The 16,680-nt window shown below is 34.3% G+C and overlaps 1 protein-coding gene across 2 annotated transcripts in view; it reads left to right on the top strand.

Moving 5' to 3' along the window:
- Window positions 1-16,680, top strand: part of ASCC3 (activating signal cointegrator 1 complex subunit 3) — a 349,769-nt gene that overhangs the window by 118,154 nt on the left and 214,935 nt on the right. The window lies entirely within an intron of this gene.

Here is a 16,680-nt window from a genome sequence, read left to right as displayed (position 1 = left end):
GTTTTTTACCTCAACTGTTGTCCTATAGCTGTTGAGGCAAATCTGTAAAAAGTAGTCTGTCACAGAAGTAACAGTGTTGGCAGCTAATGACCTAGAAAAGATGAAGAGGCCTAACCAACTTTAATTTTCTTCTGTTATATTATGAAGTTTGAAAGATTTTCTCAGAAGGTAACTTGCGGCTGTCTTAATGTTTCATTTGTGATTATATAATCCTGAACTAGGAAGATAGCAGAGAGGTATAAAATACCTGACACATGGGGAATTTTCTGCAGAATATATTTTTATGTTACTTTTCCTGGGGAAAAATAATGATTAAATATTTTATATTCAAAAATATTTTATATTTATATTTATATTTAAATATAAGGTGAATGGGATCCCTGGGTGGCACAGCGGTTTGGCGCCTGCCTTTGGCACAGGGCGCGATCCTGGAGACCCGGGATAGAATCCCACGTCAGGCTCCCGGTGCATGGAGCCTGCTTCTCCCTCTGCCTGTGTCTCTGCCCCTCTCTCTCTCTCTCTGTAGGGCTATCATAAATAAAAAATTAAAAAAAAATTTAGAATAAATAAATAAATATAAGGTGAATGTAGTTAGTCCAGCACCAATTCCTATTGGCTATTGATTTTATCTCCTTTGTTTTTCTTTCTTTTTTTTTAATTTTTATTTATTTATGATAGTCACGGGGGGGGCGGGCAGAGACACAGGCAGAGGGAGAAGCAGGCTCCATGCACCGGGAGCCCGACGGGAGATTCAATCCCGGGTCTCCAGGATCGCGCCCTGGGCCAAAGGCAGGTGCCAAACCGCTGCGCCACCCAGGGATCCCTCCTTTGTTTTTCTCACATTCGTCCATATCCTCTCCATCTTCACTAATCCATCTTATTTGAGCCTCTGACATATCTCACCTTGATGACTTCTATAGTATTCTAACTGGATACCAGCATCCAATCTGCTCTCTTTTCTTTCCCCTTAAGTAGCTAGACATGCAGCCTGGTCAGTTTTACTCTTTCCTTTTTTTTTTTTTTTCCACTCTCATACCCTACTCTAAGAAAAACAATACAAAATGAATGAATGAATGAATGAATGAAAGGGAAGGAGAAGAGAAGAGAAAGGAAAGATATCCAGGCATTGTTTTCTGGGCTCCTCTACAGTGTGAAAATAACACAACTCCTAGAAGTGGCTGAAGAAATGTGTGTAGCATTTCCCTGACCATCTCATTTCCACGAAGCTCCGGTCCTCTTTTCCTCTTTGCTCCAGGCTTACACGCTGCTATCTATCTTCACTCTCTTCCATCCATTTTTTTACCCATCTGCACTATGTACATGCTCTGCTTCAAACTGTCCTTTTTCCTCCTTCAACTAATTAATGTCCTTTCATCTGTGAGATATTAAATCAAATATTGCTTTCTTAATAAAGCCTTTTCTGATTTCTCTGGTTAGGTCAAGCTTTCCTATTATTATTTGTCACATCACTGGATAGTCTGTAAGTACTAAGTTATCTTTAGTAAGCTTATCACAAGTAAAATTTTGTATTTTACAGTTTTATTGTATAATACCTGTTGTCACTCCACCGGTGTTGCAGTGTAAGCCTTATGAGATTAAAGGCTTTATCTGTCTGCCTTTATCTTTCTTCACCATTGCATGGTACATAGCATAGTGTCTGGCACATTACAAAGAGGAGCAAGAAGATGATGCTGATGATATTAGGGACCTAACTGATCCCTGTTATATATCAGGCATTATTCTAAATATTATGAGTATTGTGTTTCATTGACATTATAACCCCCCAATACATAGGTACTATTATTATCTTCATTTTATTATGAAGGAATGTGGTAGTAGATTCACAATATATATTTGATAAATACATCACTGAAAGATATTGAATGTGTTCTCATTAAACATTCACAATATATTAGAGATAATATGCCTATAAGGATACTTAGATTTAGAATATGATAAATTTTGTTTATAGAAGTAGAGGTTTCAGTCCATAGTAGTAGTATGGACTTCTTCCTTGCTTTGGAGGAAATTAAGTTAGGAAAGCTCAGCTTTTGCCTTATGGGAAATAAAGAAGAGAAATACTGGCCTGTTTCCTGGGAAAGGCCTGAGGTGGGCACAGTGGAAGGCGGGGGTAGGGAAAGAGCATTATAAAAATCTGTAAGTCCTGATTACAGAATATTCAAAGTATACTCGTTCCTCTTTGAGTGATATTCTGAGATACAATTCTGCTTTTCCCCAAGACATAAAGATCTAGGCCACTTAGTTTAAGTTAATTCAAGAGGAGCCATGAGGATCTCATCTTTTCTCAACAACATTCATCTACGGGATATAACATCCAGGTACTGGGATTATCATCCCCCAAAGCACAGAGTAAGCAATGCGGTGCCAGTGTCTTCTTTGTCCAGGACTAAGTAAATGGGCCTCTTTCTTTGAATAAGTTCTTAGATTTTTCCGTTTGGTAAATGTGCATGAACAGATGAAAGAGAAGAGCATTCCTATGGCTAATTCACAAAATCCATTATGTGACAGTATAGTAAACATAACTTTTAAACCTAAATATCTATATAGAACATGAATTGTATAAATCCTACTATTAAGTGTAGAAGTATTTGTTCTCTTATTAGACAAGAGTTACCACCAGTATTCTGAGGCTAATAATCACCTGCAAAAAAAAAAAAATGTAACTCCTCAACAGTTGTTGAGTATGTACCATTTACCAGGCCACTTCAAGACATTGTGGTTACAATAATTATCCAGTCACTGTCCTTGCCTTTTAAGTACCTGTGGTCTCTTGAGATAGGCAAATATTTAAGCAAGCAATATAGTGTAGTAAATGCTGAGATAGAAAATATGGGTACAGATGCCAGAGAAGCCTATGAAAGGGAAATATTAAGTAGGGTATTATGGTTTAAGAAAAGCCTCCGAGGGATGCCCAGGTGGCTCAGCGGTTGAGCATCTGCCTTTGGCTCAGGGTGTGATCCTGGTCTGGGGATCGAGCCCCACATTAGGCTCCCTGTGAGGAACCTGCTTCTCCCTTTGGCTGTCTCTGCCTCTCTCTGTGTGTCTCTAATGAATAAATAAAATCTAAAAAAAAAAAAAAGAGAGAAAGAGAGAGAGAAAGAAAGAAAGAAAGAAAGAAAGAAAGAAAGAAAGAAAGAAAGAAAGAAAAGAAAAAAGAAAAAGAAAGAAAGAAAGAAAAGAAAAGAAAAGCCTCCAAAACATTTCAGCTCAAGAACGGAGAATGTAGAGAATGTAGAGAAATGTGTGTGTGCGTGCATGTATGTGTGTTTGTATTTTCTTTTAGCATAATAAAAATGAAATAATATTTTAGGTATACTTTTTTTGTATCTTTGTATAAAATTTATAACATTTTGCCTTTTCACTTAATATCAGTATGTATAGATCTACTTATTGCCTTCTAAAAAACCTCAGGAATGTTTGTGTGTTCAGACCTTTTTTCAGGGATAGAATCCTGGAAGTGAAATTGCCTGGACCTAGGACTTGTGTATTTCAAATTTTGAAAGCTTTTGCCATATTACTTCCAAAATGACTCTACTAGTTGCAGTTAATATCTCTACTAAAAGTATAGTTTATGCAATTTGATGATATAAACACTAAATACAAGAAGAGACAATTCCTACAAGGGGAAAATGTACAGGGTCAAAAAATAAGATGTTAAACATCATTATCAAACATACTAATTAAGACACAAAGCTATTTCTCCATGATGAATTAGTAAAAGTAATGAAAATACCCCATGGAGGCAAAACTACAGTGTAACAACATCAGCTCCCAACCATTGCCGTTAGTGTGATAAATCATTTTGGCTAGTGATTTAGTTAAAAGAAATCTGGATAGTATTGGCAAATTCAGTTTAGTTAAATGAAGAAAGAAAGACTACTGGAGTCCTGAGGTTCTGGAAACTAGACAGATTTAGCCAATTATCTTAACTCAAGTTGGAATACCAGAATCACTTAGGGAGGGGTTTCCTACTACTTCCTACGTGGTATCCTTTTTGGTAATAGTCATCCTAACAGGTGTTAAGTACTTGATGGCTCACTGTGGTTTGGATTTGCATTTCCATAATTCGTGATGTTGAGCACCTCTGCTTGTACTGGGCCAGGCAGGGTTCAGAAAAGCCTGCTGCTGGCCTGTGCCACCGATTCCTCCTGGGGCTATGGGAACTGCTTTGGGCTGCTACAGCCAGTGGGTACTAGGGTGAGCCAGGGTCCTAGGGTTGCAGGAGTCAGTGGGGAGCATCAAGGCCTTGGGAGTTGTCCTAGGGAGTTGGCTGGAGCAGGCCATCTCTTGGGACCTGCGATGAAAAGGGACACCTACTTTATTTTCTTTCTCCAATGGGGTAAGCTATCTCTCTGCACCAGGCTGCCTGGCCTTAGAGGAAAGGTGATGGAGGGGAGTGATGTCAATATATCTTTACTACTCTCCTTAGTACATCTTTTCTTATTTCTGCTCTCTACCCATTTGCTGTAATCCTTTACCTGGAATTAGCTCTTGTGAAGTTATTTTCATGCATGGATAGTTGTTCAAATTGATGTTTCTGGGCAGAGAGGACGAACACTAAAAAATTCCTATGCTACCATTTTGCTGACCTCACTCCCAGTTTTTCTTTTACAATGGATGTCAGGAAAGCTTACAGGACAGTTTTGTGTATCATCACAGATACTGTATTTGCTTGGGGCATATTTGGCTTTCTCCTTTATCACTTCTGTAAGCCTCCACTTTAGTGTAAGTGAATTTCTGTTAAGTCGCTTCAAACCTAGTAACAAGTAATTGTTGTTTGATCTCTTTTTCAGTGGACTAACTTTATAAGATTGTAGGAAATGGAGAAAAAGTTGCAGAAAAATGTGTATGTAATTTCATTTGGATCTGCACTATAGTCATATTGGCTCTATATATGTAGTTTGTATCCTAAAGTTGTGGACAGAGGCAGCATTAGTTGGTTGAGCAGGGCCAGCTGCCCACTTCATTTTGTAACATTGTGTGAAAAAGAGTTTGGACCACACTTCATTTCTTCTTTGCTGTTTCTTCTTATAGTACAAGCTTCTAAATTTTGTGCCATTATCTCTGTATTCCTAACCACAAACACCTGTCTGCAGACATTGAGTTATTTACAGACTTCTGTACAGAAGCTCTCCTTTGGCTAACCATAAGTTATGATTAAATAGAACACATGTCCTGCCTTTGTATTTTTTCTAAATAAAATAAAAAGGATTTAAATCATAGAAGTAGGTGTATAATAGGGACAGCTAATTTTTTTAATTGCAGAGTTTTCAGCAGCTAAGGTCTTGCTGTAATTTGTTGGTAAGATTTTAGAATCCTTCGTCTGTCTCCCCTCCCCAGTGCTAGGCCCCCAAAAAACTTCTGATTAATTGTTCTTGAATTGGCAAAAATCTCCCAGTAGTGAATGTCTGGTATTAATTTGAAGAAATAAAATTGGTAACTTGAATTGCTTCAGAATTACTGCAGAAAACATTTTTTAGTTCATCATATTTGAAATTTTAGTAGTTTAACATTGCAGTATAACATTTTAAAGTTTCAGTAAGAAATTGATCCTCAAACTGAGCTTTGCACATGATGCAGGAAAGAGAGAGAGAGAAAAAAAAACTATAGTAAACCAAGGAAACCTGTACTCTATGAGTCATACCCCAGTTGTGCAGAATAGAACTTAACCACAGGACAAGTTTCTACCACAAATTATTCACATGTCAAAAATCTATATGAGTAAGCAGAAGAATCGTAAATTGTTTCAGACCCTTGCTTTATGAGACTTTAATAGAATGAAATACTGGAGTATCATAGATATTTAGAGATTAGAGCAAGGTCTCTGTGGCTTGTATGCACAACAATATAAACAATTTCTATATTTTTCTCTTTTGTGTAATTAGTTAAGTCTTAGGGTAACCAAGCATTGTATCCTTTTAGGCTTATGTTAATGAGGCTAGACTTCAATATGTATATTCTGAGATTGTTGGAAAGTGCTTTATTTTTGTATTTTTTTTTTAAGATTTTATTGATTTATTTGACAGAGAGAGGACGAGAGCACAGGCTGGGGGAGTGGCAGTTGCAGAGGCAGAAGAAAGGGAGAAGGAGAAAGAGAAGCAAGCAGGCTCCTCACTGAGCAGGGAGTCTGATGCAGAGCTCAATTCCAGGACACTGGGATCATCATGACTTGGGCTGAAGGCAGACGCTTAACTGACTGAGCCACCCAGGTGCCCCTGGAAAGTGTTTTAAATCAAGAAAAAGAACTGCAAAGAGAATTATACTACAGCTGTAAATATGTGTAGTCTAGATAGTATTTTAAATGTTTCTTCCTTACTCCCAGCAATCTGTGCTCTGTTCCTTCAGATGTTTTCAAATTTCTTATTGAAATACCCTACGTTTATTTCGTAAATATTACCTATGAAATATTAACTGAAAATAGTATCAGAGGTTTTTTTTTTTTGCTAACATGAAAATACCAAGATACATTTTAGATTATATCCTTTGCTTTAGCTTGATCATATCTGTACTTTCAACAAAGAATATGAGGTAAGAATACTTCTATACTTGAAGATTTTCCAATTAATTTCTGTATTTTTATTTTATAATTGAAAGCTGTGGTCCTTGACATAAATAAATAAAACTAGATGCTTCAGAAGACTTTGTGTTTTACATGTGTGAACATGTACTCATGCATGTGAATTGATGAGAGAAGAAGGAACATAAAAATATGGAAAAGGAAATAGTTGGAACTAACTGATTTGTTGTAGTGTCCCCAGGGGCAGATATAATTTGCAAGCTGTCAGATTCCATTATGGGGGTTGTTGCCATGAATCAGAGCTGACATTTGTATAGCAGAGGTTAGTATAACTATAATTATATGTATGTTTATTGAATCTAAACCGTGTGACATTTTAGCTTTATTCTTTAAATTAAAACATTCGTGTAATTTACAAAGTTATTGGTTGAGTGGATGTGTGATTATATACTTTAAAAAGGAAGATAGAATTCCTAAATCCGCAAACTGTTGCCTGGTCTGCATCTATGACATTTGAATGTGATTTGTAACAATTCCAGTATGACAGTTTTTACCATAGAAGATGTATTAAGCAAGCATTTTTTTAATATTGCTTTTTAGTTTAATTAATAGATCTCTAACATTTTCAACTAAATGTACCATATTCATCAATTGTAAGACACATTTTAAAAATTTACTTGATAGTGGAAACAGCCATAAAATAAGTAACAAAATAACAATATATACATATCTATCAATAATTACTCTGTATGTAAATGGACAAAACACTCCAATCAAAAGCCATAGGATGACAAAGTTGATAAAGAAACAATACCCATCTATTGCTGCCTACAAGAGACTCATTTCAAACTGAAAGACACCTGCAGATTGAAAGTAAGGGGATGGTGAAACATCTATCATGTAAATGGATGTCAAAAGAAAACTGGAATGGCAATACTTATACTGGACAAAAGAGACTTTAAGACAAAGAGTATAACAAGAAGCAAAGAAGGACACTATATACGAATAGAAGGGACAATCCAACAAGAGGATATAACAATTGTAAATATCTTTGCACTCAACATGGGAGCACCCAAATACATAAAACAGTTAATAACAAACATGAAATAATCAAGAGTAATACAATAATAGTAGGGGACTGTAACATCCCACTTACATCAATAGATCATCCAAACAGAAAATGAAGAAGGCAACAGTGGCATTGAGAGACACACTGGACCAGATGTACTTAACTACATATTCAGAACATTCCATCCTAAAACAATACACATTCAAGTTTACATAGAACATTCTCTAGGATAGATCACAAATTAAGCCACAGAACGAGTCTCAACAAATTCAAAAAAATCAGTCAAACCACACATATTTTCAAAACATAATACTATGAAAACAGAAAAACCAACCCTAAGAAAAAAATCTGGAAAGAACACAAATACATGGAAGTTAAATAATATGCTACTAAATAATGAATGGGTCAACCAAGAAGTCAAAAGATATAAAAAATTGCATGAAAACAATGGTCCAAAATCTTTAGATGCAGCAAAATTAGTTCTAAGAGGGAAGTTTACACCAATACAGGTCTACCTCAAGAGCCATGGAAAATCTCAAATAAATAACCTACCATTACACATAAAGGACCTAGAAAAAGAACAAACAAACCCAAACCCAACAAAAGGAAGGAAATAATAAAGATTAGAGCAGAAATAAATGATGTAGAAACTGAAAAAAACAGAACAATGCAACCAGAATCTGGTTCTTTGAAAAGATCAACAAAATTGATAAACTTCTAGCCAGATTCTTTAAAAAAGAGAGGGCAGGGGGCTAGGGGAGAATCCAAATAAACAAAATCACTAATGAAAAAGAATAACCAGCACCATGGAAATAGAAACAGTTGTGACAGAATATTATGAAAACCTGTAGTCTAATAAATTGGACAACTTAGCAGAAATCGATAAATTCCTAGAATCATATAACCTACCAAAACTAAAGCAGGGAAAGGAAACATTTGAACAGACTGATCACCAACAATGAAATTGAATCAGTAATCAAAAACCTCCCAACAAACATAAGTCTATGACCAGACAGCTTCCCAGCTTCACAGAAAGTTAATACCTATTCTTCTCAAATTATTCCAAAAAACAGAAATGGAAGGAAAATCCAGATTTATTCTCTGAAGCCAATATCACCCTGATACCTAAACCAGATAAGGACCAAAAAAAAAAAAAAATACAGACCAGTATTTCTGATGAATATAGATGCAAAAATCCTCAACAAAATATTAGCAAACTGAATCTAACTATATTTTTTAAAAATCACACACCATGCTCAAGTGGAACATATACTTGTCATGTAAGAGTTGTTCAATATTCTCAAAACAATCTGTGATATGTCACATCAATAAGAAAAAGGATAAAAACCACATGATCATTTTAATAGATGAAGCAAAAGTATTTGACAATGTGTGACATCTATTCATGATAACAATACTCTGTAAAGTAAGTCTAGAGGGAATACATCTCAACACAGTAAAGGCCTTATTTCTTCTCTTTCATTAGTGATTTTATTTGGGTTCTTTTTCTTTAGAAAAAGAAAAATGAGTCAATATCATACTTAGCGGTGAAAAACTGAGAGTGTTTCCTCTAAGGTCAAGAATAAGACAAGAAAAAAAAAAAAAAGAATAAGACAAGGATGTCCAGTCTCAGCACTTCTATTTAAAATAGTACTAGAAGTCCTAGCCACAGCAATTGGACAACATAAGGAAATGAGGGCAGCCAAATTATTAAGGAAGGAGTAAAACTCTCACTATTTGTACTAAACACCACCCAAAAAACTACAGGACCTAGTAAATGAATTCAATTAAAATAGGATGCAAAATGAATCCACAGAAATCTGTTGGATTTCTACATGCTAAAAATGAAGCAATAGAAAGTGAAATTAAGAAAACAATCCTATTTACAACTGCATCAAAAACAATAAAATATTTGAGAATAAACTTAGCCAAGGAGATGAAAGACCTGCACTCTGCAAACTTTGAGACACGAAGAAAATTAAAGAGGAGGCAAAGAAATAGAAAAGATATTCCATGGTCATGGGCTGGAAGAACAAATCTTGTTAAAATGTCCATACTACCCGAAGCAATCTATACATTTGACGCAATCCCTATCAAAATGCCAACAGTATTTTTAACAGAACTAGAACAAGCAATCCTAAAATTTGTATGGAACCACAAAAGACCCTGAATAGCCAAAGCAATCTTGAAAAAGAAAAACAAAACTGGAGGTACCCCAGTTCCAGATTTCAAGTTATATTACAAAGCAGTAGTAATTAAAATAGTATGGTACTGGCATAAAAAGACACATAGATCAGTGGACAAAATAGAAAACCCAGAAATAAGCCCACAATTTTATGGTCAATTAATGTTCAACAAAGAAGACAAGAATATACAATGGGAAAAAGCCAGTCTTTTCAACAAATGGTGTTGGAAAAACTGGACAGCCACACAAAAGAGTGAAACTGGACCACTTCTTTCACCATACACAAAAATAAATTGAAAAATGGATTAAAGACCTAAACCTGAGACCTGAAACCATTGAAAATGCTTGAAGAGAGCACAGGCAGTAACTTCCCTGACATTGGCCATAGCAACACTTTTCTAGATACATCTCCTGAGGAGGGGAAATAAAAGTAAAAATAAACTATGGGTATTACATCAAAATAAACAGTTGTACATGGCAAAGGAAACAATCAACACAACTGAAAGGCAACCCACTGAATGGGAGAAGATATTTGCAAATAATACATCTGATAAAGGGTTAGTATCCAAAATATATTAAAAAACATATGCAACTCAACATCCAAAAAACAAATAATCCAATTAAAACTGGACAGAAGACATGAACAGACATTTCTCCAAAGAAGACATATAGATGGCCGACACACAAAAAGATGCTCAACATCACATCATCAGGGAAATGCAAATCAAAGCCACAATGAATTATCCCTTCACATTGTCAGAATGGCAAGTGTTGGAGAGTATGTGGACAAAAAGTAACCCTTGTGCACTGTTGGTGGAACTGAAAATTGGTACAGCCACTATGGGAAATAGTATGGAGGTTCCTCAAAAAATTTTTAAAAAAGAACTAACCTAGAATCCAGTAATCAGACTATTGGGTATTTATCCCCAAAATACAAAAACTCTAATTCAAAGCAATACATGCACCTCTTTGTTTATTGTAGCATCATTTTACAAAGCCAACCTGTGGAAGCAGCCCTAGTGTGCATCAATAGATTAATGGTTAAAGAGGATGGGGCAATGTATAGTGCAATATAGTCATTTAAAAAAATGAAATCTTGCCATTTGCAGCAACATGGATAGAGCTAGAGAGTATAATGTTAAGTGAAGTAAGACAAAGACAAATAACATATGATCTCATTCATCTGTGGAATTTAAGAAACAAAAGAAAGGAACAAGGGAAAAAAAAGAAGAGAGAAACCAAGAAACAGACTGTTAAATACAGAGAACAAACTAATGGTTACTAGAGGGGAGAAAAAATGGTTGAAAAAATGAGTGAAATAGGTGATGGGAATTAAAGACTACACTTACCGTGATGAAAAGAAAAATTTTCTTGATAGTTTTTTTTATAACTTCTTTTTTTATATATTTTTTATTTTTTTTATAACTTCTTAATGACACAATGATACTGTAGCGTTATAATCAATGGCTCCTGAGATTTGGTAAAATAATAGTAATATTATTAATGCCATTATTATTAGTAATACTATTATTAATCTATGGGATTTTAATGACTACATTTTGATATTTAACCATCCTGTTTTTTAAAAAAGTCATTTATGTTATTAAACTTTTCCCTCATTTTTCTATAGTGTAAGTACCAAAAAATTCAAAATCTGTTATAAATACTATAAAGCCAAGAAAGTATACATTTATTTTTAATATTTTTTGTATTTCTTTAATATTTTATTTTTTTACAGTAGAATTGGTGTATAACATTATATTACTTTCAGGTGTACAACATAATAATTTAGTCTTTGTATACACCACAAAGTGATCACCACAGTAAATCTAGTTATCTTTTATCACCATACACTTTACTACACCTTCACCCCTTTGATCCACCCCCAACCTCTTCTCTTCTGATATCCACTATCTGTTCTCTGTATCTGAGAGTTGTGTTTGGTATTGTTTGTTCATTTGTTTTTTTAGATACCACATATAAGTGAAATCATATGGTACTTGTCTTTCTCTAATTTATTTCATTTAGCAAAATAGCCTCAAGGTCTATACATCTTGTTGCAAATAATATTTCCTTCTTTATTTTATGACTGTTATTCCATTATGTGTGTATATCCTCTGTATCCATTCATCTATTGATGAACGCTTAGGTTGTTTCCATATCTCAGCTATTATAAATAAAACTGTAGTGAACACAGGGGTACATATATCTTTTTAAATTAGTGTTTTTATTTTCTGATAAAGACAATATTTGGGATGCCTGGGTGGCTCAGCGGTTGGTCGTCTGCCTTTAGCTCAGGGCATGATCCCAGAGTCCCGGGATTGAGTGCCCACATGGGGCTGCTTGCATGGAGCCTGCCTCTCCCTCTCCCTATGTCTCTGCCTCTCTTTCTGTGTCTCTCATGAAAATAAATACTATCTTTAAAAAAAGAATATCTGGAATATCTGGATCCTATGGTAGTAATTTTTTAATTTTTGAGGAACCTTCATACTGTTTTCCATAGTAGGTCACCAATTTACATGCCCACCAACAATGTATGGAGTTTTCTTTTTTCCAAATCCTCTCAACGCTTATTATTTCAGATCTTTTTGATAACAGCCTTCTAAAGGCTGTCAGGTCATCTGTCATTGTGGTTTCAATATACATTTCCCTGATGATATTGAACATCTTTTCATATGCCTATTGTCCATCTGTATATCTTGGGTTTTTTTTTAAGATTTTATTTATTCATGAGAGACATAGAAAGAAAGTGGCAGAGACATAGGCAGAGGCAGGAGCAGGCTCCTCACAGGGAGCCCGATGTGGGACTTGATCCCTGGGCCCAGGATCACACCCTGATCCAAAGGCAGACACTCAACCACTGAGCCACCAGGTGTCCTGCCATTTGTATATCCTGATTAGAAAAATGTTCAGGACCTCTGCCTTTAAAAAAATAATAATAATAATCAGACTACTGAGGGGTTTTTTTGCTATTGAGTTGTCTTCAGTATTTATTTTGGGTATTAACCCCTTATCGATACGTGATTTCCAAAATTTTCTCCCAGTTGATAGACTGCCTTTTCATTTTACTGTTAGTTTCCATTGCTGTGCAGAAGCTTTTTTTAGTTTGATGTAGTCCCACTTGCTTATTTTTGCTTTTGTTGCCATTGTTTTTGGAGTCAGACCCTAAAATCCAGTGTCAAAGAGCCCACTGCCCTTGTTTTCTTCTAGGAGTTTTATGTTATTAGGTCTTAAATTCATGTCTTTAAACCATTGTCAGTCACTTTTTGTGCATGGTGTAAGACAGTAGTCTAATTTCATTCTTTTGCATGTGACTGTCCAGTTTTTTAACACCATTTTTTGAAGACTGCCTTTTACCCATTGCATATTCTTGGCTCCTTTGTTGTAAATTAATTGACCATATATATGTGGGTTTATTTCTGGGCTCTCTGTTCTGTTCCATTTCTATATGTGGCTCTTTTTTGGCCCATACCATACTCTTTGATTACTATAGCTTTGTAATATAATTTGAAGTCAGGAACTGTGATACCTCCAACTGTGTTCTTTCTCAAGATTGCTTTGTCCATTCTGGGTTTTCTTTGGTTTCATACATATTTTAGAATTTTTTGTTCTAGTTCTGTGAAAAATGCCATTAAGATTTTGTTAAGGGATTACAACTGTAGATTGTTTTGGGTAGTATGGACATTTTTAACAATACTAATTCCTCCAGTCCATGAATACAGAATATCTTGCTAATTATTGGTGTTTTCATTAATTTCTTTCATTAATGTCTTATAATTTTCAGTGTATAGATATTTCACCTCCTTCATTAAATTTATTCCCAGATATCTTATTCTTTTTGATTGTAAATGGGACTATATTCTTCATTTCTATTATAGTTTATTATTAATTTATAGAAATGCAATAGATTCCTATTTATTTTGTATCCTGCAACTTAATTAATTTTTTAGTTTTAACAGATTTTTTTGTGGACTCTTTAGGGTTTTCTATATATAATATCATGTCATATGCAAATAGTGACAGCTTCCAGTTTGGATAGTGTAGAAATACAGAGGATCATAAGAGACTACTATGAGCAATTATACATCAGCAAAGTGAACAACCTAGAAGAAATGGATGAATTCCTAGAAACATACAACCTACTGACTCATGAAGAAATAGAAAATTTAAATAGACCAGTACATCATGTTAATATTATGAAAGGAAAAAAATCATACGATCATCTTAATAGATACAGAAAAAAAAATCATTTGACAAAATTCAACATCTTCACATTCCTCCATGTTCTTTGCAGCATTATCAATAGTACCCAAGTCTTGGGAACAACCCAAGTGTCCACCAGTGGATGAATGGATAAAGAAAGTGTGGTATATATGTACAATGGAATATTGCTCAGCCATAAAAAAAAAGGAAATTCAAACTTTCTTTTTGACAACATGTATGAACTTTGAGAACATTATGCTATGTGAAATAAGACAGAGAATGACCAATACTGCATGTTCTAACTTACGTGTAGAATATAAAAAAGCTGAACTTAAATAGTGGAATGGTGGGTGCCAAGGGCTGGAGGTTGGGGAAATAGGAAGATATTGGTCAAGGGATATAAACTTAGAGCTATGAGATGAATATGTTCTTAGGATCTGATGTACAAATGTACAGCATGCTAACTGTAATTTGCAGTACTGTATTATATATTTGAGGGTTATTAATATAGTGGACCTTAAATGTTATCACCACACACACACACACACACACACACACACACACACACATCATTGTGTGAGGGGATAGAAGGGTTATTTAACCTTTTTGTGGTAATCATTTTGCAATATGTACCTGTATCAAATCATCACATAGCACCTTAAGTTTACATATGTTACATTGTTACATCTCAGTATCTCAAAAAAAGCAGGAAAATAAATGGAAGAAGAGATAAAGTGAACTCCCTTAGGTCACAGTGTTTTAAGGGTGAAATAATTATAATAAAAATATTAATGTTTAAGTGAATTACCAGATGAATTGGTTCTGGCAAGTCTTAGGTCCTTTGGTATTTCTGTCAAATAGATGAGCATTTAAAACTAAATACACCAAATTTTTGACACAATGGTAATATATAGCATCGCAACTATACCATTTTCCCAGTAGACAGGATAAAATTGGAACAGTTTCAAGTAGTAATTTTTGTATTTCTGAGGTAATAAGTACATGTATTGAGAGAAATTTAAGTTGACAGTAAAAATGTTGACAGTTAACCCATGTCCCAGTACAAGAGCAGATGGAAATGTCTTGCATGAATTCCAATTCATTAAGCAAATGTGACACTTTATGTTCTAGCCATTTCAAGATCAGGGAACTGAAGTGATGAAATAGTAATATAAATGAAACCACTTCTTGCTATGCTGGAAGTAAAAGTATAATAAAATTCTAAAATGGATTTTTAAGGTTTCCTTGGTATAGCTGATATCTGAAAAATTTGATTTTACAATTTGTTGCCACATCATTATTTCTAAAAGTTAATTATAAGACAGTATTAGCATATATTCGAAGTTCATGGTGAGGTTGGTAGCCAAGCTTTGTATTTATTATATAAAAGTATACCCTGTATCCTTCCTAACATTTGTCACTAATAAGCTGACTTATTTTATATTTTGTTATTAAATGTACAGTGTAGGAGAATTGTTTTGAAAACAGATAGGCATGCTTCCAGGACTTTTAATGAAAAGGGTTGTGAGTAAGTAACCCCTGGTTGTATTTATGTTACATATCTTGGATTATTTTAAATTTGTCATTATTCAAAGTGGAAGTTCAGTTAAAATTTGTTAAAAGATATTTTAATGCACAGTGAATGTTTTTACCCATTTTAGACCTCAAAATGTATTATACATATGTATTTAGTTAATTCCAGCAGCATGTCTTTTCTGTAAATTTTGTGTGATCTCAACATTGCCATTTAGCTTTAGTAACTTAGAACTAAGTAGATATGGATTTGTATTATTTTATATGTTAGCTATGAGTTCCTTAATCTGTTTCATTATAGTTTATTAACTAATGTCTGTTTAAGTACAGCTGCTAAATTTTGTGGTTGATAGAGTTTATTTCATAATGATAGCAGTGGTATCTCTAATAATGCAACGGGTCATATTGACAAAGTTAGATTATGTATTTGTTAAGAATTTATTTTCACTAATCTAAAAAAATAAGGTTCTTATCATCCCCATAGGTAATTTAATCAGATGAGAAGTAACAACAAAAATTTTGAGAGAACTGTCACCCTTACCTCAGTTAACCCCTTCAAAGCACAGTTGAATTGTGATTATCATTGATCTCTCTCATATAAATCTCATGATTTATATACTGGCCATGAGAAGCTTTGCTTTTGATTTCCTATATAGTAGTCTTTGAATTATCTACATATTGGCTTATTTCCTAATGTAGTATTACTAAAATAGAAGTAGAAGTATTACTAAGTAGAATACTATTATAGTATTACTATAGTCAAAGTTATCTTTTTCTCTGTAACAGGATGATTTTAGAGGATGCAAACAATTTAATATGTGAAAAGCAAAGAGAATTATAATTACAGTTTCACATTAAATGGTGTGCTACTGTAAAGTTCACATTAATATCTCAGGCTTATGTCCTGCTCTACATGCCCTAGAATCTCCAGTGCTTGGTCTTTGGGTTGCTATTATGTGCCATTTAGGCTATATTATATGTATTAGCTTCTGGTATAAAATGCTGTTTATACTAGTTAATATTAAAGGATAATATCTTGAAAACCATGTATCAGTAGTAAAGTTCAGATTTGAACAAGTATAAATAGGTGACCATTCCTAGAGTGGATTCTTGGTTTCCTTTTTGTTGCCTTTTAACACTTGGTTCACTTCT

Source organism: Nyctereutes procyonoides, unplaced genomic scaffold (assembly GCF_905146905.1).
Source record: "Nyctereutes procyonoides isolate TBG_1078 unplaced genomic scaffold, NYPRO_anot_genome, whole genome shotgun sequence".
Taxonomy (NCBI): domain Eukaryota; kingdom Metazoa; phylum Chordata; class Mammalia; order Carnivora; family Canidae; genus Nyctereutes; species Nyctereutes procyonoides.
The sequence above is the reverse complement of the archived record's forward strand: the minus strand, read 5'-3'. Positions and strand labels throughout refer to the sequence as shown.